Here is a 23,979-nt window from a genome sequence, read left to right on the forward strand (position 1 = left end):
TTCATATTGGGTCTGATTCCCTGCATGGGGAGCAGGACTTCAGGCCACCAAAGAGGCTAACGTGTCCCCTCTTCAGCCAGAGGACAATTGGATTCAGAGCCAGGATAAATATCACTACTCACACAGTGTAAATTATTAGCTCTCTTAAGATGGAACGAGATGCCGCCTATTGCAATGTCTCCCAAACCCTCTTCTCTCTCTCTCTTTCTCTCTCTCGTACCTTATTTACAAAGGCAGAAAATGTTGCCATGGGAACACATTGCCAGGCAACCTCAATGGCTTGGCACAATGCCCAATGGTTGCTAGGGCACCGTTGTCAGTGGCTATTGGGTTGTGCCTGCCAATTTCTGTGTGTGTGTGTGTGTGTGTGTGTGTGTGTGTGTGTGTGTGTGTGTGTGTGTGTGTGTGTGTGTGTGTGTCAGAGTAATACCGATGAGAAAGAGAGGAAGAAAGCGAGAGAATAAGAATGAAAAAGAGAGAGCATGAGAAAGAAAGTGTGGGTGTGCATGCACGCGCAGATGTGGTGTTTCATGTCCATGAAAAAGTATGCTTAAAAAATTGTTTGGCACACAATGTTATGTCCTGATTCCTTATTCAAGTTTGTTTCTTTTATGTATAGGGCCAATATGCAATCATCTTATATAATGTATATACTGTTTTGTTGAATTGCTTTTCTTTCATATTTGTCCAGGTTATTGTCAATTGTGTAGTACATACAGTATTTTAGGCACAATACATACAGTAGTATTCCAATAATCGCTCAAGTCTTTTACGTGCAGCACCAATATGCAATTACGTTAAATAACATACATTATGTCCCTGTGATTTGGCTTTATTCAGTGAGTTGGACTGTATGTTAGGTAAAACATAAAAGACAGCCAGTAAGTTTGTTGCTGATATAATTCTTTTTGCATCAATAAAGTTGACTTGGGTAGGTTTTGTGTATGTGCATGCATTTCAAAGAGAGACACAGAGAGAGCCATCGAGACAGAGATTTGGCAATGACAGCCTTGAGTAGGGATGAAGATCAAGTTACTGTAGATGTTGTGCTCTCTTTCATTTTATTACATTCAGTCTTTTCCTTTTGCATCAATGAGGGGGGGGGGGGGGGAAACATATTTGCCTGAGAATTTACCTCACAGCCAGGGTCTTGTCGGGAGACTTTTTTCCCATAGTTCTGCTGCTCTCACTGGGGAGTTTCCAGGGTAGACCACAGCATTCCTGAAATCAACAGAGCATCGTGCGGTTTATTAGCACATCACAGGATAGGAAATGGAACAACAATAAACACACTCGGCCATAAAAGTTTCAGAATAAATAAAATAAATAAAAAGTCAGCTATCCAGACACGACCTTCTTGGGGGCTTTCATGCAGCCCCTTAGTTTAAAGTTTACGTCATTTTTCCAAACCAAAACACCAAAGTTAAGAGTGGCTAGCATTTAATATTATGTGGGGCATAATTACATCCACAATACAACAAGACAATTACAGCTTAATGGACCAATCCCGAATCAGAGTAAATGAACGTTCAATGGCGGCAGGGACTGAATAGAAACACAAACACTTGAAGATGGAGGGAGCATCAAACATTATCTGCAGAGAATGAAATGGATTAACGGGCGAGACAAAGAGGGAGATAAGGACGGGAGAATTAATATTAGCATTGTGTCGTCAACAAAGAATGAATGGAGCACGTCGACTAGACACATGCAGAGTAGAGATGGTTAAAGACAATGGAGATGAATAATACATTAATAACCACAGAATATACAGTACAATCCCACGTCATAAATTAAACATCGTCCAGCATAAACAGATGCAATAATTATGACAACGCAACAAGAAGAAATGTACGTGGAGACGCGTTTGTGTGTGTGTAGCTCTGTGCGTCCTCACTGCCGGCACCGAGTGCCCACATCTCTATGTGTGTGTGTGTGTGTGTCGGGATTATTTGCACACGTGTACAGTATGTCTATGTGGGGTACCATGTTCCGATCCGCAAGCACTTAGGGGAGAGCACGTATCGCCTGCGGTGCCATCTTATCTAACATCACCGGGAGGAAATGCTGCTCCTTCCCACTCCCCTCTACCCCCACTTCTCTCTCTCTCTCTCTCTCTCTTTTTTCCCACCCCCTTTGAACTGAAGCCACTGCTGGAGATGCAGTCTGATTGAGTGCAGAGTGTCCTAAAAGGAGGTCAGAGGGTAGGACAAACAGTCTGGTGTCATGGCAACTTGATGCCACCAGCTGAAGACTGAGGGGCAGGCGGGGGGGGGAGGGGGGGGGGCAGTTGAGGGAGTTGAAGGTGGAGTGAAAAGTACCGTCGAGATTTATCATAATATATAACAAAAGTTCCTGAACATCTTTGCTGAGGAAAAAAAAACTTTACAAAAACAAATCCACCACTATTCCTTGAAATAGCAAGATTGTATGTTATTAGAATAGAATGAGTACATTCTTATGAGTCCATAATACTTGAGATGATCAGTGTTTCACTCTGCCTGTTTGAATCATACATTTTCAACATACCGTATTAATATTTCTACTAGCTGTCCTTAGTGTAATCAGAGTTTGGCTGGTGTCACTGTAATTATCACATAACATTCTGTTCTTAAGTGCTCTTAACCCATTGATACCTGGAACGCATCTGTGTCACTTTAGATGTCTTTGGCTATTCAAAAATAGCAGATATACAAGCTCATAGCGCGGCACCGAGTGCCGCGCTATGAGCTTGTAGATCTGCTATTTTTGAAAAATCTTGAAAACTTTTTTTTTTGTTTTTTTTTCAAAAACTGTTATGATTTTGATTTTTTTTTAAAGAATCGCCTCAGGTCTTAATGGGTTTAAGGCATGTATTATTTCAGGTGGAGATCTTGCGATCGGTCGTGTGTGCCTGTCTGCAACTAATCTCTACAAACTAGTACGCCAACCAATCAGCATTTTATTTCTTGTGCATTCTGTCAGCAAGGCCAAGGACCTCAATTCCTGAATTTCTATATTTCAAATTGGTCAGTGATAACTGTCAGTATTGTGAATTAATAATCGCAGAGCAAATATCCTTCCAGGTTATTATGGGAGACACGTCCATAGCGAGGCAATAGACTGGAACTCATGCAGACGTGGCCAGGCGGATGTACTATGCAGACGTCTCCTATTGCATCTTCTCAGTCCGCGCAGACCCCAGCAGAGTCCTGTCTGTGTATGCTATGCTATGTTTAATTTTAAAGAGGTGGTGCCATGGTTTTGCACTTTTTCTGTTTTTCATGTGTCTATGAGGTTGATAGAACTTCATTAAGCCCCCCTGGTGGTGTTTTTATGGTGTTTTATGTCTTCTCTGACTATTTTGAGTTTCTACCTGGAGGCTGAAACCTTGAGGGTCAAATGTGCCAATAGAAAAACAGCCCTTTAGTGACATAAAAGTAAAATTGTACCCTCCCCCTCATTATCATAACACAACAGGTGTGGGCATGAGGAGGAGGAGGGACTAGGACAGGTGGGTGGTGCTAAGGTGGTGGAGGAGGTGCTACGGTGAGAACCAGGTATACTTAATGAACTGGAGGCGTGTCCACATAAAAACATAATTTTAACAATTTATGTACACTTTTTTTTTTTAAATCTTCCTCCTAGTATAACCATAATACCTGATGATTATGTTTTAGGGGGGGGGGGAATCACTGAAAATCACGGCACCCCGTCTTTAATTTAAATGCCATTTTTGCATTCCTCTGTATCCTTTTATGATACCACTATGCCATTTATCACAAGCTGGAGTACCATAACTAATAATCTTGTCTCTGTGCTGTTCCACCAAGACATACATGCCTTTTGTTTACGTGGCAATTAATGTAAACCTGCTGGACTTGATGAAAACTTTGCAATGAACTGCAGTTCTAAATGTGTTACCATTGCCATGGCTCTGCTGTGACTCTCTGCTGTCATCTCACTCCTGAGGTGTTGGATCAATATTGAATCCAGGCTACTCTCTGTGTCATTAGCTTGTCTGATGGTTGAAGAGGGACCTCCCCAAGCCCTCACTACCATCAATCTCTAAGATCTGCCTGACTGGAGATAGAGTAGGCTATGCATGCATGTATGAGGCATACTGTATACTGTACCGAGGTGTGCAGATTTGTGCACGAGGCATGTGTGTGCATACTGGTGTTTGCACGTGTGTGTGTGTGTGCGTGTGTGTGTGTGTGTGTGTGTGTGTGTGTGTGTGTGTGTGTGTGTGTGTGTGTGTGTGTGTGTGTGTGTGTGTGTGTGAGAATACGCACATTAACGTTAGACACAGACAAGGAGCGTGTTCATGACTTGCATACTCTGGTGGTGCAGGGCACGTCTGTACTGTGCAAAATGGCGTATACCTGCCTCATCCCCTGTGTGCGTGTGTGCGTGCGTACGTGCGTGCGTGTGTGTGTGTGCGTGCGTGCGTGCGTGCGTGCGTGCGTGCGTGCGTGCGTGTGTGCGTGCGTGCGTGCGATACAGGAGGTGCGGACGTGCATTATGTCCATACCAGAACTTTGTGTGTGTAGCCAGAGGCATGTGTGTAGTTGCGGTAAACTTGTCTGGTAATAGGTCTGTGTAAAACGTGCGTTGTGGATGTGTCTTGTGTGTGCACATGGGTGTGTGTCCTTGTGTTTGTTCAATGCGGCAGCAGAGGGCGGAGTGGCAGATCAATAGGAAACAAATGAATTCAGATCAATATGAAGCTGGGCGAGAGGGGAGTGAAGGAGAGAGAAGGAGAGAGATTGAAAGCGAGAGAGTGGGGGTGATGCACCAGAGAGGGGGTGGGGGAGAGGGGGGGGGGGGGCGCATGGCTGACGCGTTACCAGCAGCACACCAGCTAGCTAACTGCACACAGGGGAGAGACCACTCTAATCTACAGCCAAAACTTCAGCGCTCTGAGGTCAGTGACAGTTAAAAAGGGTATTCAAGTGAGGCAGAGAGGAAATGCAGAGAACAAGATAGAGAGATAGAATAGAGAGAGAGAGAGAGAGAGAGAGAGAGAGAGAGAGAGAGAGAGAGAGAGAGAGAGAGAGAGAGAGAGAGGAGAACTAGTGATGCACTACAGATGAGTGATGAGGCTGACATTCCTGCGCTTTTCGACTGTGCTTTTTTTTCACTGCTGCACAGAAGCTGTGGAAAGGGGCTGGAGGAGAATGCACATGATCTCGCTGTAGTTACATTGAAAAATTCATGCTATTGTGTTATTACAATCTTTTGTGGTACTTTATTACTTGTTTATTTTTTCATTTGTGTATTGTTTTGGGAGGGGGGGGTTGCATTGGCTGTGCTTCATGTTGGAAAAGAGCTACAATTTAAACGTATTAATAATAACTATATAATTGAATTAATATAATACTACAGGAATGCTTAATGATTTAAAAACTTTTTTTTACATAAATTATTTTATTTAAACTGTTTTCTCCCCCCCCACGTACTGTATGTGTGATGTAATTTCTCCACTCCACCACTAAGAAACAGCTAATTTGGGGTATCATCATCAGGGTGCAGAGGTCACGGCAGTAAGCTGGCCATATTTGACCTCTGTGACCTGAGTGGGGTGACATCTGGCACTGTCTGGGAGAAGTGGTCACAGGGAAGTTGAGAGCATGGTGAACTCTGACTCCAAAACGGCTACTCGCAGCCTAAAGAGCACATCTCACTTTTCCTCTCATACAAGCTCCCCATATGGGCAAAGTGACCAGTCTTGGTGGCTGTGGACTGTGACGCATCACAGAGACCTTGGGCCAGTTGCACCACCTCACACTAAGTTCATACTTAGCCTAGTTATAGCTTAAATGGCCTTTAAAAAAGCCATTTAACCCATTTAGCCGGGAAAGTATCTCTGTCATTTTTAGATTTCTTTGGCTATTCAAAAATAGCAGATATACAAGCTCATAGCGCGGCACCGAGTGCCGCGCTATGAGCTTGTAGATCTGCTATTTTTTGTTTTTTAATGTGAAAATGTGTTCAAATCTTTAAATATATATATTTAAAAAAATATATATATGTTCAAAGATTTGCACACATTTTCACGATTTTTCAAAAAATAGCAGATCCACAAGCTCATAGCGCGGCACTCGGTGCCGCGCTATGAGCTTGTATATCTGCTTTTTTTTTTAATAGCCAGAGAAATCTAAAATGACAGAGATGTGTCCCCGGATTGAATGTTTTTAAGCTATAACTAGGCTAAGTTTGAACTTAGTGTGAGGTGGTACAACTGGCCCCTTGTGTGTGTCTGCAGTGACCAAGCTCAGACTGTCTATTTACACCATTGGTGGAAAAAGTATGTGCGTGTTTTACTTAAGTAAAAGTATCAATACTGCAATGTAGAAATACTCTGTTACAAGTAAAAGGCCTGTGTTCAAAATGTTACTTGAGTAAAAGTACAAAAGTATTGGCATCAAAATATACTTAAAAGTACCAAAAGTAAAAGTACTAACATGTTTGAAAATAGCAGATCTACAAGCTCACAACGCGTTGCGATGCGACGCGCTGTGAGCTTGTAGATCGGCGATTTTCAAATAGCCTATGTGTAAAATAGGGCTAAAATGGTTAATGTATCACTGTTTCATAATATCATAATTTATATCTGAAAAGCAACTAGTAACTAAAGTTGTCAAATAATTGTAGTGGAGTAAAAGTACTGTATTTGCCTCTGAGATGTAGTGGTGTAGAAGTAAAAGTACTGAAAACTGGAAATACTCAAGTAAAGTAAAACATACCTCAAAATTGTACTTAGGTACAGCACTTAAATAAATGTACTTAGTTACTTTACACCACTGCTATTTACACATTGGCATTTGCGTCTGAACTATTAGGGAACAGGCTGGACCCATTACAGCAGTGATTCTAAAAACCTTTTTTTTTTTTAACCTTTTAATTTCACGGACCCCCAGCATTAGTCCAAAAGGAGACCAAATGAACCAAAATGTAAGGGTCCATTTGGTTCCATTTGTACACTTTCAGAGTAACAGACCCACCAGGGTCCATTTGGTTCCTAACTATCAATCATTTAGCTGGGGAACTCCTGGAACCCCCTCAAGGACCCCTGTGGGTCCCTGGACCCCACATTGAGAACCAGTGCCCCCCCCCCCAGGATTGGGCGTGACTCGACTGAAGGGATAATGTTGCATTATTTGGCTAAATTTCTTACTAGTCATTCTCAAGGGTGAGGGGTTGAATTCAGGTTCAAATATGTTGATAATGAAGTACAGTAAATTAACCATAGGAAAAATATCAGCTGTGCTCAAACATTTTCATGTCAAGGACCCCCAAAATGATATGTATTTGGCCGCGGACCCCCATCAAAATATTTTGTTCCAGGGACCCCCCAGAAGCAAAGATTTGAGTTAAAAATGTTCGCTTTAAAAGTATTTATATTCAAAGATTTGCACACATTTTCACGATTTAAAAAAATAGCAGATCTACAAGCTCGTAGCGCCGGCGCGGCACTCGGTGCCGCGCTATGAGCTTGTATATCTGCTATTTTTGAATAGCCAAAGTGTAAAGTAATGCTTTTTAGCTCGGTGTATGAGGTGTATGATCTGCCAACTTACACTGCATGTCGCCTTTTCTCTTCATATAAGAGAATTCTGCTGACATATGATCTATTCTATACCAATCTATACTAGTCTAGACTGTCATACAGAAATCTTGAGCAGCGACAATTGGGCTGTATCACATTCCTAGAGTTCTTTTTAATATGATTTTGATATATGAATTGTATAGGCGGTGTGATAAACCAAATACGATCCCCACTCCCGGTCCTTTATCTTCATCAGCATGTTTAAGCATCCCTACAGTAGTATTTATCCCATGCACGTGTGTTTACAAGACGCAGTGCATTTGCATTCCACTGTCTCAGTTGCATTTAGCAACATCAATAAGATCCATCTAATTCCAGAGAAGTGATTTTCATATATGATAAGAAAAAGTCACATTCAGACTGAGATCATTTTGCCTTGGTGTGTTGGCTTCTTTAAGCAAAGCGTAAACAGGATCACTTGCATTTGTCATATCTTGCTCATCACATTATGGCGAAATCAAAGCATTAGGGGTCATCTGGGAGCTGAGACTGAATGGTACTTTGAGGTGAATGTGGTAGAAAACCCTCTCCGCTTCCAACTCAAGGTTCCTGAGCACTTGAGACCGATTTTAATCAGCCTTACAGCGCATAGAGGGTAGTTGACCGGGGTCTCCCTGGGGAGTATACTTGGTCCGCTCCTTTTTTCCCTCTAGTCTACATCAAATCTCTTTGCCGAATGTTTGCCTATTTTCACTGAATATTTGCCTATTATGACAAGCCCATAATAGAATTATGTGGTTACACACTGCTGAGGGGTATGAGTGAAGAGTAATGAATAGTGTATATACAGCGAATGACTGTGGCCTTCTGAGTTAATATAAAGCTCTCCTCTGGGAAATAGTGTCTGTAACAAAGAACCGGGCAGTCCTTCAGACACATCACAGCCTGTCATTTCACCCTCGTTGAGCTCACACTATCATTTTCACCTTTGGCAATTTCCCTCAGCCAGACAGTGACCATGGGTACAAATTATAGAGGGATGCAAATAAATTATTGTGCGTGTGTGTGCGTGTGTGTGTGTGCGTGTGTGTGCGTGCGTGCGTGCGTGCGTGCGTGCGTGCGTGCGTGCGTGCGTGCGTGCGTGCGTGCGTGCGTGCGTCAGACAGACAAACAGAGAAAGATAAAGCACCCTTTATCTTGAGTGTTAAAATCTTGAGTGTTAATTTAAGGTAGGTATTTACCTTTAAGGTACAGTAGTAGACGCTTAGCCTGAAACTATGTTTTAACAACATGTCCCATTCATGCAGATGAGGCCGTACTCGCAATTGCAAGGGAGATGGGAGAGCAACAGCTTAACACAGGGAGAGAGAGAAAGAGAGGGAGAGAGAGAGGGAGAGAGAGAAAGAGAGATACCTATGGCACTAACGCAGAACTTTGGAAAGTCTTTGGAGAGCCTACCACTGCCATGTCTCTCTCAGCTCATCTTCTCTCTTTTAATCTGTCAACCTCAATCCATCCTTCGTTTTTTCACTCGTCCTCATTCCCATTCTCAATCTCCCCTCTTCCCCTGTCTCCCTCTCTTTTCCTCTGTCCCATAGCCCCCCCGCCCCCCACACACAGGCCGTCTATCCCCCTGAGCTTGAGTTCAGTTGTATTCCATCTCTGTCTGTGTCGATCTGACCCATCTCTAATGTGCTGTGGCGTGTTTTACCCATGGGTCCCTGCTCGCCGCTGCGGCCACCCTGAAGCCGGGGTCTGGGGAGGCGGAAGGGGGCGGGATTGGCGGGAGCTGGCGGGACCGTCTGTGACATCATCACTCAGCGCTATTACTCACGTCTCACCTCCCCTCACTGTCTGAAAAGGTCTGGGGCCGTAGGGATTGGCAGCAGGCAAACCGCAAAAGTCAAGCACACGCGCACACACAACACACGTGCCAGTAACTATGCGAGCGGGCGAGCTAAACCAGGCTTGTCAATACGCGTCTGTGCGTGGAATTTACTGCGCGCGTACCATGCGTTTGGAAAGCTTGCATGCTCTAAAATAGGATTCGAGTAACTACAGTGGCGTCACGATGTAACGCATTTCCAGTAGATTGAAACAATAATTGTAATAAAGAAATTCATTAAATGAAATGTTCCCCTTGAATTTCTTTTACCCCATTAAAACCTGGAACGCATCTGTGTCACTTTAGATTTCTTTGGCTATTAAAAAAATAGCAGATCTACAAGCTCATCGCGCGGCACCGAGTGCCGCGCTACGAGCTTGTAGCTCTGCTATTTTTGAAAAATCGTGAACAAATATTTTATATATTTTTTTCAAAAATCTGTTAGGATTTAGAAAACATTTTAAGAATCGGACTCAGGCCTTAATGGGTTAAGCTGTGTGTACCAACAGCTGGGTGGATTTACTGTACCTGGATCAGGAAAATTCACTTAGTGTCAAGTGGGATGTTATATACATCACAGAAAAGTACAGTAAATGGACTTTAGAAATAATTTCAAGCGATTGTGTTAACTTTCTGGCATTCACGGTATTGTCCACTGTATTATGAGGCACACCCCATGTCTGGTTCAAGTACCGTTTCCATTTAAATCACAAAGGTCTCAACAAAAATGCCAACCTCATAGGTACTGTATGGTATAGCTCAAAGACAACACCACACAAAATCACAATACTGACTTTGCATTTAACATCCTTGAGTAACAGAATTATTTCACATTACAAAAGCCAGTTTATTAGGAACCATTTCAGGTAAGGACCTTCAGCAAATCAACAATAGAATAAACCTAATGGAGGACATGAACTGAAACATTTCCTAAAAAGAGTTTTTCATTTATCTGCACATGAAAACGGTGTGTAGGTGTCCAGGTGGCCAAACTGGCTTCTCCTACTCACCTGCTGCTACAGTAGCTTCCAGGTGCACAGAGCACTTCTACATTCTGTTTAACCTTCCCATATTCAAGCCAAATGTCAGCCATGACAGGTCACTGACAACTTTCCCCCTTGCATGCATCATGACGCTTTGAATGCCCTACATCTTCATGTGTCTGTCAATTGTTCATACTGTTTGTGTTAGTGTCATAGTTTGTGTTGTGCTGTTCATGGGCACTTATGTCAAAGTTCAATAGCTGGAACTGGAATGTACAGATACATGCCTAGAATTCAATCCTGTCAGCACCAACTCTCCTGTGCCTCGATTATAAGGTAAAAAAAATATCTCAGAAAACATAACAAAACAAAACAAAAAGCTACAAAGTGAAGTGGACTGGCTTGCTGTGTTATACGTCCTTGTTTCAATTACAAATTATTATCTCATATCATAATTTACTATGGGCTCTCATCTGTTTTGTTTTGTTTAGTTTCGTTTAGTTTTGGCAGTATGCACGTCAAGACCACAGCAAATATAACCCCCAAAAAAAAACGGTAAATACCAGAACCTCATATGTTTCCCTTAAACTATTGATCGTAAACCTAACCCTATAACAAAACCATGGCATTTTGAAAGAGGAGAAGCTATGCAGATTGACCAGAAAGAAAAGCAGACAGTGCAGGAGAATATATTTTTCATTGCTGTCACTCCCAATATGAGCCAATCAGGACTGGAGACTCTATAAATTCCCTCACTGGGGGATACAGACAGCTTGTATGAAGGCCTCTGAACCCGCTGGGGAACACGCCTTATAAATCATACATGACCAGCAGCACCAGGCGCAATATGCACGGCAAGGCACTGCACTGCACTACATTAATAACATGCTAGTGCCTTATTCACCAGCACACACACACGCACACGCACACGCACACGCACACGCACACACACACACAGTCTGTATCTGTATTTCTGGCTCTCAATCCCCCCGCCCCCCCCCCGAACCTAAAGCCCTTCCGGCGCTGAACTCCATGTGCCGAAGAGTGAGAAAAAAAACGCCAGAGACAGAGAGAGAGAGAGAGAATGATCGAGGAAGGATCGGTTTATAAAACAGACAGAGGAGACATAATAGCAGCGGAATGACTGCTGGAGTATAAATACTGAAAGGCATAAATATTTCAAGGAGAGAAATGTGAATATAAAAACGTGTAAGGACAGAGTGAGGCCCAACGAGTGAACACTCAGAGAGAAAAGCATAAAAAGTAGGACAGAGAAACGGGCGGTGAAAGATAAGACGGAAAAGCGTGGATTTATCCGAACAGAGCATGAGGACGAAAGGCTGGAGACAGAGAGAGAGTGACAGAGATGATTGAGAGCGAGAAAGAGATAGAGAAAGAGAAAGAGAAGGAGGAAGCGAGACAGGGAGAGAGGCAGAGGGAGAGAGAGAGAGAGAGAGAGAGAGAGAGAGAGAGAGAGAGAGAGAGAGAGAGAGAGAGAGAGAGAGAGAGAGAGAGAGAAACAGACACAGAGAGAGGAGCGAAAGACAAGGAGAAACAATGTGAGACATGGGAAAGGGCGAGTTTAATAGAAATAGAACGACGAGACAGAAAGAAAGAGGACAACACAGCTTGAAAGACAGAGGCACATGAAATGGCAGTACGAAACGGGAAAAGCAAGAGAGATGAACAGACTCACAGAAAGAGACACAGAGGGAGACGCAGGGCGGGAGGGAGGGAGGGAGGGAGGAAGGGAGGCAGTGCGCGTGCTAAAATAAGAGGCAGACTCTTGTCAGTGCAGTGACCTACTCACGCAGGACTGAGGAATTCTCCCCGTCGACCCGGACACATTCCTCCAGTCCTCAGACGTTAACTCATGCCACGCCGCCATATTGAATTGGACTGCAGTGGCGAAAGCCTCATTTTATACATGGCTGTATGGCCGTGACACTCGCCAAAATTCACGGTTTTAGATTAGGCTTACAGCAGGCTACTCTGTCACCGACTGCAATACGCCCCATGCACCCAATCACATCGCCTAACACACTGTATTAGCACTGTTCAGCCACTACAGGCACAAGTAGTGTAGCGTTGTGCTTGTTGATGGGGCTACATATGCCAGCGTTGAAATGAAACTTAATCTAATAGTCGAGCTCCACGTTGCTGACAACATGCTGCTCGACAGCGAGGGCCGTACAAAATTCTGAACAAACACATTAAACCAGATCGGGCATATCTGGTACAGCACAGACGGCACTCTGAATCAAGGATCGGTAGATCACGGTTGTGTGTGCATGTGCACACGCGAGCACACGCACACTCAGGCCTCTGCACACAACAGTGCAAAAACACGTTGTGAAAATATCAGGGCAAGAAGGGTTCTATTGTATCGACCCGGGCAGAATGTAGCTCTTATTCTCCTGCTGCTGGACTCCGCTGGAGTAGGGCGGCGGGGAGGGGAGGGGGTGGGGGTGTGTGACATCAACACAAAGACAAAAATGTAATGTGAAGCGGCTCCAAAGCTAGCTGGGAGGCTAGACCACAGGCTGCTCTTTATATCCGCGCTCTCTCACTTTCCAACAATGCCTGGCGATCAGGTCGTGACCAACGGATGACCCTTCCACTTGTTGGTTATTAAGATTAAGTCACTGCTAACTGCATTACACTAAATGGGTGTGGGGTGCGCGTGAGTGTGAGTGTGAGTGTGAGTGTGTGTGTGTGTGTGTGTGTGTGTGTGTGTGTGTGTGTGTGTGTGTGTGTGTGTGTGTGTGTGTGTGTGGTTCAAATAGGCATGCTCACAAAAATGAAAAAACTTTGCTAATACAAAGGAAAGTGCTTGGCTTGGTTCACGGCCAGGGCCCACGGCGACCGCAGGAACTCAGCTCTGAGGTGAATCACAACAGGATGACTCAGGGAGGGAGCAGTAATTGAATTGTTCTGATGCTCGCGTTGATGCTTCGATCGGTCCAAAGACTAAAATGGCTGACCGAGAGTTACTAGCTGCTGAGTGTCATGATTAGAAAAAAAGAAAAAGGAAAAAAAAGCTGGCCAGTAAAAGGGGCTTTATCTTACACAAATTCTATGTCTTTTGGGAGGAAATCTGTGATACACAGTAAAATCCTAAGTGTTAATTTAGAGTACAAATGGAACCAAATGGACCTGCTCAGAGTTAGATTAAAGGTCCTTGCACACTGGAGGTGTGACAAATAAACAATTCAAAAATATTTCACATCAAACTATTATTTTGGTGATGCTTCATTCATACAGGTTGATGCTTGCATTCACAGTGAAAAATTGGCTTTGTTTTGAACAAAATGTTTTACATTGCTCTGTCGCCGCAAAATATACACGTTCTGTGTGGATGTACGCATGACACAAGCATAAAATATAAATGTTCCCAGTGTGTAACACTGTAACACACTTTAAACACTAAGGATTTTCCTGTGTATGATCAAAGACTTACTTTAGTGGTCAGCTATGGAATAAAAGACTAAATGCATCCTTACCTTAAAACATGCTGCTTTCATCGGAGAAGTGCTTGTCATTTGTGCCGTTAAATCTGAAAATCAGAGAAAGACATTATACATATCAAGACATACCATATTTGTTGCAATACACGTTTAATTTCACTAAATTATTAGGTATGTGCTGATCATCAGTGTGTATTTTGGTCGCTAGCAGTAGAATTTGTCAAACTCATCTACTCATGCCTGTTAACCCATTCAATCCGGGAACGCATCTGTGTCAATTTAAGTTGTCTTTGGCTATTCAAAAATAGCAAATCTACAAGCTCATAATGTCAGCTTGTAGATCTGCTATTTTTTAAACATCTTGAAAATGTATGCAAATCTTTGAATATATATAATTCTTAAAGTGAACATTTGTAACTCAAATCTTTGCTTCGGGGGGGGGGGGGGGGGGTCGGCGGCCAAATACATATCATTTTGGGGGGAGCGGGGGTCCTTGACATAAAAAAGTTTGAGGACCACAGACATGGAAACATACGTTTTGTTTCATAAAACTGTTAGGATTTAGAAGACATTTTGTAGAATCCCCAGAAGCAAAGATTTGAGTTACAAATGTTCACCATAAAATAAAATAAAACAGTATATTCAAAGATTTGCACACATTTTCACGATTTTTCTAAATAAATAGCAGATCTACAAGCTCGTAGCGCTGCACCGAGCTTGTAATGGGTTACGGTCAACTTGATGCAGCATAGGCCCCATAAAGCCCTGTTTTCTGGTTTTGCATGTATTTTCTCGTTAATCACGTGACCATTAAGATTTCACGCTATAGAAACAGACACTGCTTTTTATTTGCCAAAGTTTCTAATCAGGTTTTTCGAGCTGCTCTTGAAACTCCAGGTATTTCGCACTGTGATCTCGGGTCTCTCCTTTCAATGTATTATTTTCATATCACGCCATCACAGCCTCTAGACCAGCGGTTCTCAAACAGCGTTTCGGGATCAGGGCCCCACTTGACAATTTCCAAAGCTTTCACGACCACCAACCATCTGACCACTTAACCCATTCAATACAGGAACACATCTGTGTCATTTTAAGATTTGAGCTACAACCATTATTTTATACATTGGCTATTCAAAAATAGCAGATCTGCTATTTTTGAAAAATCTTGAATATTTGAGCAAATCTTTGAATATATATTTTTTAAAGCAAACATTTGTGACTCAAATCTTTGCTTCTGTGAGGGGGCGGGGGGGTCTCTGAAACAAAATATTTGACAAATGTGTCAATTATTTGGGGGCCCACTTGCAATATCCTCACACAGGTCGAGAATCACTGGCCGAGAGACTGTGATACCGGTGCCATTCAGTATGTCAGTTTTCAGAAGGGAAAAAGGCACAGATTCAATCATGCTGTACACAACAGCAGCTTGGCATGGGAATTCCTGACGTCTGCACCGTCCATTAATGTATTCCGTGGTTGAATGTCATCAATTATGAACGAGAAACACAAGAGATTTGCAGAAGAGTGGAGCTGGCAGAGGAACACTCGACTATAAATCCTTTGCATTTCCACAGAGTATTGTATATGTACTGTAGACAAGGCTACAGTACACAACCTGTCCTGAGGTACTATGCTAGGTTTGTACAATTCACAAAATGCTGGACATATTCTGTGAGAATGTCAATTGCACAGACACTTAAATCCTGATTAGTACTTGGTTGTGTGTCACGTTGCAAACAAAAAAAAAAAATAGCAGATCTACACAAGCCCACAAAGTGTTACAGTGTGACGCTTTTTGATGTTGCAATGCTCTTGGTGTGCAACGCTGGCGCCTTTAAGAGATGTGGTAGAACATGTTATGATAAGTAGGGCATACTGCATTATATACCATCGTATATACTATACATCATACCGGTACACTAACACTATCATACGAGTTAGTCTCCAGGCTACATTTAATGGAATTTGATAAGTTGTGTGCGGAATTACACTTTCACAATTTAGAGGCAATTTCCGAATGAGGCAGCGCAGCGTCAAAAAGAGCTGATCCTGCTCCATTCATTTCTTGTTCCTCAGTAGTGTAGCGTACGTACATCAGCCATATATACGTACTGTAGCATGCACATAGGTCTCAGGCAGTCAGGAAGAGGAGCCATATATGCATGCATGTGGTCATATACTCTATACTAGCCAAGGTCTGTTCCCCTTTAAGGCCCAGGTATTTAGGAGTGCGGTGACCCTGCCTTCGGGTTCATAACCACAAGCAGACCCATATAGTTTCTCCTCCAAGGCCCCCCTCTGATCACGAGCCTGCTGAGCTGCCGCCTCAGTTATGTAAGATTACATAACCACCACAGCCACCAGGTCTGTCAGAGTAATATTTCATAACTTGGGGGTCCCAATACAACCGGGAATTGACCATATTCACACAACAGCCAACCCAACGGGGTGGGGTTTCCCACCCCCCCGTGTTCGACGCAAGAGCAAAATGGCCGCTGTGCGAATAAGGTCAATACAAGCCCATTCTCTCAGGACTGTAGCGAAAGTTGCTGAGGTTTGTTAGTGGCGTAGGAAGACAGAAAAAAAACTCAAATGCAAAATTCAAAGCAGGGGGTAATAAAAAGGGCAGTGTGGGGGTGATGGTGGCGGCGGTGCGGGGGTGTGCGAGCAGGGAGGAGGGTGGGGGGAATGGGTTTATCTCCGCTCCTCTTCCTGTGTCTTTAGCTGCAAATCCCAGACGTTTGGCTCACGCAAATTTCGACATCAAAGACTTTCCCCAGCTTTCTTTGGGAGCCACGGCGGAGGTCATGGGGAGGTCAGGTCTGGGACGCTTGCTAAACAAAGCTGCCCCCCCCCCCCCTCCGAGCTTATCACAGAACACAGTGATGTTTTCCACCCGACAAATGACATATCGGTGTGAATTAATCAAATCACTGCATGTGAACTCAGTCAGCACATATCTGGACCCATGTTATAAGACAACCAGGACAGGGAGCAACTGTTATCCAACTGTAACGTCTTCCACCGTGCAACAACGCACGTAAAGACAAACAAACATTATACTGTACATGTTGCACGTAACTTGAAATGGGGTGCACCGAGCAAACATACCACTATGAGCATTATTTGCCTCTTGTCTCTAAATGTCGCTGCTTCAGCAGGTAATACGTGTTAATAAAAACACATTTGTACTGTAAATGGCAAATATCTCCATGTCAGACTTGTTAGTCTATCATAATAGTGAACAATGTCTGCGGCAATAGCTGCTGGGTTTTTTTCTCTCTTTTTGTTTGTCTCAAACTACTTTTGAGAAACTCGCATTCGACAACTTTAATGAAAAGTTATGTACTGTTCCAGCCAGGATGCAGCAATGCAATCTGACAATGTTTCAGAGCTTATCTTTTAAAATACCACATACGTGGCACCCCCCCCCCCCACACACACACACACACACACACACACACACACACACACACACACACACACACACACACACACACACACACACACACACACACACACACACACACACACACACGATATGTATATAAAACAGTAAGTATAATCACAGACACACACTCTCTAGCATGCACTGTCCTCAGAATGATACCATTGAACAACAGATAAAAAAAGTGTGGCAAGAACAAACAGAAGGATACAGCGAGATGGCTAGGCCAAGATAACAGTAGGCTGGATAAATAAAGCACAGAATAGGCAGGTAGATAACACAGAGGAGGGAAAAAGGGAAAAAGGAACTAGATGCCAGGCGATATCAAGAGGCCGATACCACTGGGGAGAATGAGGTTTAACTCCTTTACTCCTTTACTACTGTCTAAGCTTAAAGGAGACGGACTGCAAAACGGACGAGAGCAGATTTGTGCCATATGTACGACCTCCGACCGAAACTCATTCAACACTGCACCATATTATCCCGGCTGTAATTACAGTAATGTAGCCATAGAGTCATCTACTGTGTGTCCTTCCATTATAATAATACAATACTGGGCCAATTATTTGTACCAAAGACCGCCGACCCCCCCCCCCCCCCTCCACCCCCCACCCCCCAAATCCCCATCTCCTTTACTTCAACTCCGCTGCTTCAAGATACAAAGTAAAATCTCGCTCACATACGCAGGTACGGTACCAAAAACTAAATAAATAAAAATACATACATCGACAAACTTATTCAATCTGGTTCCACCACTTCCTCAACTGTCCTGAAGGCATAATCTACATTTACGCTGATGTTTCGCCAACGCCGAACCGTATCTGGAACAACAGTGCGGTGGGCTTCGCCTTTGCAAACGGTCAGACAGGCGGACAGACAGATTTGGGGGGGGGGGGGGTTACCCGGATGAATGCATGGAAGAAGGGATAGAAGAGGGGAGAAACATGGGAGGAGCAGACAACCAAAGTGAGACAGAGAGACAGAGACAATTTCCACCTTCCGTCTGCTGAGCCTCAGTGATAAGCTTACGAGCCTTAAATGTGTGCCTTATTGGCCGTGAACCTTTTTCTGTCTCGGCGCAACGTTGCAAAGGTGCAACATTGAATCATCGCATCGCCGTCGATATGAAACGTGAAACGTGACCGCACAGCCCCCCCCCAGTGCACATGCGCAAACCGAGTGACCTGCCGCCACAACCGGCGCCTGACTCCCTATCACCCCCCCCCACACACACACACACACACACACAACACACACACACACACACACACACACACACGGACATAAGCATGTACTGTGCACACATGCATTCACTCTCACGTGCATGTACACATACAGAGGTCCAGACACATATGGGTGTGTGCGCGCATGCGCGCCCGCGTGCACACACACACACACACACACACACACACACACACACACACACACACACACACACACACACACACACACACACACACACACACACACACACACACACACACACACACACACACACACACACACACACACACACACACACACACACACACACAGCCTCCCATGTCTGGGCCCCTAAAACTGGATGCCCTGAATGGTGGCCTTTCCAAAGCCCTCATCTAAATGTGAGCAGAGGTAATCCTTCAGGGAGAGGCACACAGCAGAAAACCCAACGGTACAGACTAACTGAAGGGGAAAGAGAGAAACAGGATAGATGAACAGGATGGAGGGGGGGGGGTGGATTAAGAACCTAGGGAACACATTTCTCAAACAAAAACGGAAAGAAAGAAAGAAAGAGGGGAAGAAAAAAAGAAATAGAAACGAGTTTCTGAAAGTGCCAGTGCCTGAAATGAAGGCGGGCAGCAGAAAAAGCGGAGAATCTTAGGAAAAGGGCGGCGTGGATGAACATATATGGTAAAAAAAAAAAGACATGTAACAAATACTCACAGATGAGAGAGGGTGATCGGAGGAATGGAGAGGAAAAACGGTGGACGAAAAACGGAAAGAGTTTCTTTTTTTAATTAATTAAATTCAACGCCAGCCACAAAGTGCAAGCCTGGAGCTGGGAGACGAGTCCCTGGAGTCCAATTTCTTCTCATTTGGAACTTTACTCTCTCACTTTTTGCCTTCCCTTTTCCCGCGATTTTGACAATTCCTATCCAGAGCCGCCGTCCCCTCCTTCCTAGTTCTGCTCTCCCTTTACGGGTCCCCCTGCTCCACCCCCCCCCCCCTCCAGTTTTTTCTTGCCGAGTGCCGGTACTCTCTCTCGCTTTCTCTCACTCTCTCTTGCTTTTTCTCTCTCTGTCCATCTCTCGTTTCTCTCTCTCTGTCTCTCCCCAACTCTCTCAATTTACTCTCACTCTCCCATGGAACTCGCACTCCATTTTCCCTCTCTCAATCTTTCTCTTTCTCCGCTGTCCACCTTCAACTGTCCACTCAGCAGTCAACCCTCTTCTTCTTCTTCTTCTTCTTCTTCTTGTTCTTCGTCTCCTTCTTCTTCTTCGTCACCCCACCCCCCACCCCCACCCCCTCACTCGTTCCTCTGCTCCGGGCTCAGCATACATTACAGTCAGACAAAGCTTAAAAAGATTTTGGTTTTTAAAAAGTCATCAAAATTACCCGGACCGAGGGCAAGTTAGCGAACAGCGACAGCGATGAGGGGAAAAGCAGACGTGTTTACAGGAAGGCTTGGCTGGCATATGAGCCGTTTGTGGCATGCAGTCTAATGCAGGGACAGTCCAGGGCCTGCGTTTCTCTGGGTTTTTCTCTCTCTCTCTCTCTCTCTCTCTCTCTTTCAGGGGCGCAGCGTGGAGTAAGGGGGTGAAGTCAGCCGAGTCTTGTGCCTCTGCAAAGTGAAAATGAAAAACAATACCCACAAAACAAGCAGGGTAATCATTTAAGAAAAACATTTAAAAATGTTTTTTAAAAAAGCCCCACGGAGCAACGAAAACGCCAGAGCCTCCATAGCACGCTGTGGTTTCTGGTGAAAGTGCATAGTAAGTCGGAGAGTCCGGAGTATGTGTATGTACGTATGTGTATGTGTATGTGTATGTGGGTGAGCTAGCTGGAGAGAGAGAGAGAGCGAGAGAGAGCGAGAGAGAGAGAGAGAAGAGAGAGAGAGAAGAGAGAGAGAGAGAGAGAGAACCGAGACTGGGGGTGGGGGTGGGGGGGGTTCACTCCTCCTCTCTCTCTCTCTCTCTCTCTCTCTCCAAGAGGGAGGGAGAGAGGAGGAGTGTGTCGGTGGGGAGAGAGGAAAGGGGTGGGGGCTTGGAATACATTTTGTGCTTTCAATTTTCTCTCTCTCTCTCTCTTCTCCGCTCGCTTCATTCCAAGGCTAATACCTTCGCTCTGTGCAAAGGAAAGAAGAGAGGGGAAAAGAGATTGAGAGAGAGAGAGAGAGGGGGGGGGGGTGAGAGAACCTCTGCGCTTTGTCTCCGGTCCCTGCCATTCTTTTTCCTGGTTTCCTTTCTGCTCCGTCTCTCCTTTATTCAGCCCATTTTCTGCACGTGCACTTGAACTCTAAATCCTGTCTGTTTTCCCCTCCCCTTTCTCTCTCTCGCTCGCACTCTCTCACTGCATGTCTGTCTGTGTGTGTGTGTGTGTGTGTGTGTGTGTGTGTGTGTGTGTGTGTGTGTGTGTGTGTGTGTGTGTGTGTGTGTGTGTGTGTGTGTGTGTGTGTGTGTGTGTGTGTGTGTGTGTGTGTGTGTGTCTGTCTGCCTGTCTGCCTGTCTCTCTCTCTCCTAGGCAGAGGCTTGAAATAGTGCTAGCAGGCAAGCGAGCAAGCGAGAGAGAGAGAGAGAGAGAGAGAGAGAGTGAGAGGGAGGGAAAAGGAGAGGGCGAGGGGGACAAAAAAGGGGAGAGATGAGGGGGGGAGGGGAAGAAGCTTAGAAGGGCTGATACAGAGAGCAGAGGACTGCCGTCTGCATGTGTGTGTGTGTGTGTGTGTGTGTGTGTGTGTGTGTGTGTGTGTGTGTGTGTGTGTGTGTGTGTGTGTGTGTGTGTGTGTGTGTGTGTGTGTGTGTGTGTGTGTGTACACACGTGTGTACATGCGCATGCCTGTCTGTACATCTGTAAACACACATCCATCTAAATTTGCCTTGCAGATACTGTTTCGCACACCAGCGGTAAGCCACATACGATGGCAGCCCACATTCTAAAAATGAAACAGGACACTATTTTGAGGCGAGAAAAACAATAATCAAAACAGCAACCAGCTCACTGTAGGCTACTTGCTCAAGTAAAATAAACGGCACTAATTGTCCAATATGCAAGTAAACTCCTTTCTTTTCTAATAACCGAGAAAATAATAGTTTTGATGCATTATGTTTGATGTTATGAAGAATTAAAGGATGCTTTAGAGACAGCCTGTACAGTGCTACTTCCTATCATAATCTCAAAGCCTGTGTAATGAGCCTACAATAACTAAGGTAACATCAATATATCTATATAAAGGATATCCAATTCATTGCATTAGTGATGAAAAGGTTGAATAGTCTAATTCTAAATTACAATTAGGAGATAATAAAGGTAAATTTCACCTCCATATTGTATCAATCTACAGCAATACGGGTGTGCCGATATATCGTCCCGTTGCTTTTTTCCCCACCCATATATTTTCATAAGCTTTATTTCCCCCCCATATATTTTCATAATAAAAAAGTGCCATATATCGTATTGTCTCAATATCGTGAGCCCGATATCGTGTATCGTATCGTGATATCGTATATATATATATATATATATATATATATATATATATATATATATATATATATATATATATAAACACACACACACACACACACACACACACACACACACACACACTGCACAGAGAAAATGTACAGTGCAGAAACGAAGTGTATATGAACATGAGCTGCCTGCCGTTAATTGAATGGGATCTATACAAGTGCACTTACATTTGCTGGTGCTTAGAGCCAACGTTGATTGTACCAAAATAACCTGGCCGAGTGTTTTGAGGAACAGTCACAGCGCACTGAGGTACTCAGGATCAAGCCTAGTTCCTAGGAAAATGAGACAGGGTTTCGTTACACTAACAAATTAAGTGCTTTTAAACATCACATGAAGTATAAAAGAGGAGTCTGCATACCACAGACCAGGATCAAACAGCATTTGCACATAATTCTTGGTGTTTATTTCAAGCTGCTTGAAGCACCAGATGGGAGGGATTTACCATATCGGGACAGTGACAGGTGGGAAGTTGTCCATCAGATAAAAGTACACTAAAATTGACTTTCAAATTATTTCCTGTGATTGTGTAAATTTTTGGGCCCTCAGTGTATGTGGTGAGCCCCACCATCTGGTACCCCAAGCACGTTTAAAACAAAGGCACATACCATTTGACCCACATCTGACATACTATGGCTTAACTTCTATTTGAACTTCTAACCTTAGCCCATTAATATACAGTAGGCTGCCTGCATCATGCACTAAACTTTAAGTATAGCTGTGTACGATCTCACACATTCTCATTGCAATTTACACAATCACCAGCTCTCACACAATGAATGTGCTTTGAACCACTGCTATAGTATATAACCATGTTCATGTAAAGTTGGTGGTGGAAAGTAACTAAGTACATTTACTTAAGTACTATACTTAAGTAAAACGTTGAGGTATTTGTACTTTACTTGAATATTTCCAATACTTTTACTTCTACTCCACAGTCCACTACATCTCAGAGGCAAATATTGTACTTTTACTCCACTACAATTATTTGAAAACTTTAGTTACTAGTTACTTTGCAGATATAAATTATGATATAAAACATACATTAACCACTTTAGCCCTATTTTATACCTAGGCTATTTGAAAATAGCCGATCTACAAGCTCACAACGCTGTGAGCTTGTAGATCGGCTATTTTCAATACTTTTGCACTTTTACTCAAGTAAATTTTTAATTCCGGACTTTTTACTTGTAACAGAGTATTTATATATTGCAGTATTGGTTACTTTTACTTAAGTAAAACATTGGAGTACTTTTCCCACCACTGTGTAAAGTATATACTGTAACCATACAGAGTGAAAACGCCTCAAACTTTGGTACAGGTAAACAAGGGGCCAGGTGAGCGGTGGAGTGGAGGGAGGGGCAGCAGGGCCCAAGCAGGTTGAGCGAGATGTTGTGCTATATTATCCACAGTCTCTTTGGTTTAGCAGCTGTCTCTCCCTTCATTCTCACATGCTCAGCGATAAATAACCACGTTTCCAGGAGATATGAGGGCTTCCCTCTGTTATTTTTATTTTTTTAATGAAATAAGATAAAGAGCTTCTCAGCCAATACAAACAAATTCGTATGACTCCCAAGGACACCATGCACCGACCTAGCCATAAAAAAAAAGAGATCTTGATACAACTTCAGCAGTTGTAAAGACGGAAATTATATTTGCCACAACATATAGCAAAAGGCATGTTTATGTGTTCACAGTAGCCTTGAATGAAGACTATCATATGTATTTTATAGATTTTGACATTTACATAAAAGTAAAAGTCAGACTCGATAAAATACATCTATGATCCCAGGCTATGTTGCCAGTTGCCTTGGGCATGAGGGAGGGCTGGGGAGTATTTCACCTTTTTGTTTCACTCTATTTTAATTTCTCTATTCTTTTGTATAAACTTTTGTATCAACACTTGATTTTTGTCAAAATGATGAAAGAGGGCCTGG

At 43.6% G+C, this 23,979-nt stretch overlaps 1 long non-coding RNA gene across 1 annotated transcript; it reads right to left on the bottom strand.

Moving 5' to 3' along the window:
• Positions 1–1,113: 1,113 nt before the first annotated feature.
• Positions 1,114–19,534, bottom strand: LOC308094539. The gene is made up of 3 exons (XR_013933960.1): positions 19,241–19,534; positions 13,903–13,955; positions 1,114–1,221 (listed from the first exon to the last, which is right to left on the bottom strand). It is a non-coding gene; the product is annotated as an uncharacterized lncRNA (long non-coding RNA).
• Between the last annotated feature and the right edge of the window lie 4,445 nt (positions 19,535–23,979).

This window comes from Gymnoscopelus braueri (assembly GCF_963280865.1).
Source record: "Gymnoscopelus braueri genome assembly, chromosome: 11".
NCBI lineage: Eukaryota > Metazoa > Chordata > Actinopteri > Myctophiformes > Myctophidae > Gymnoscopelus > Gymnoscopelus braueri.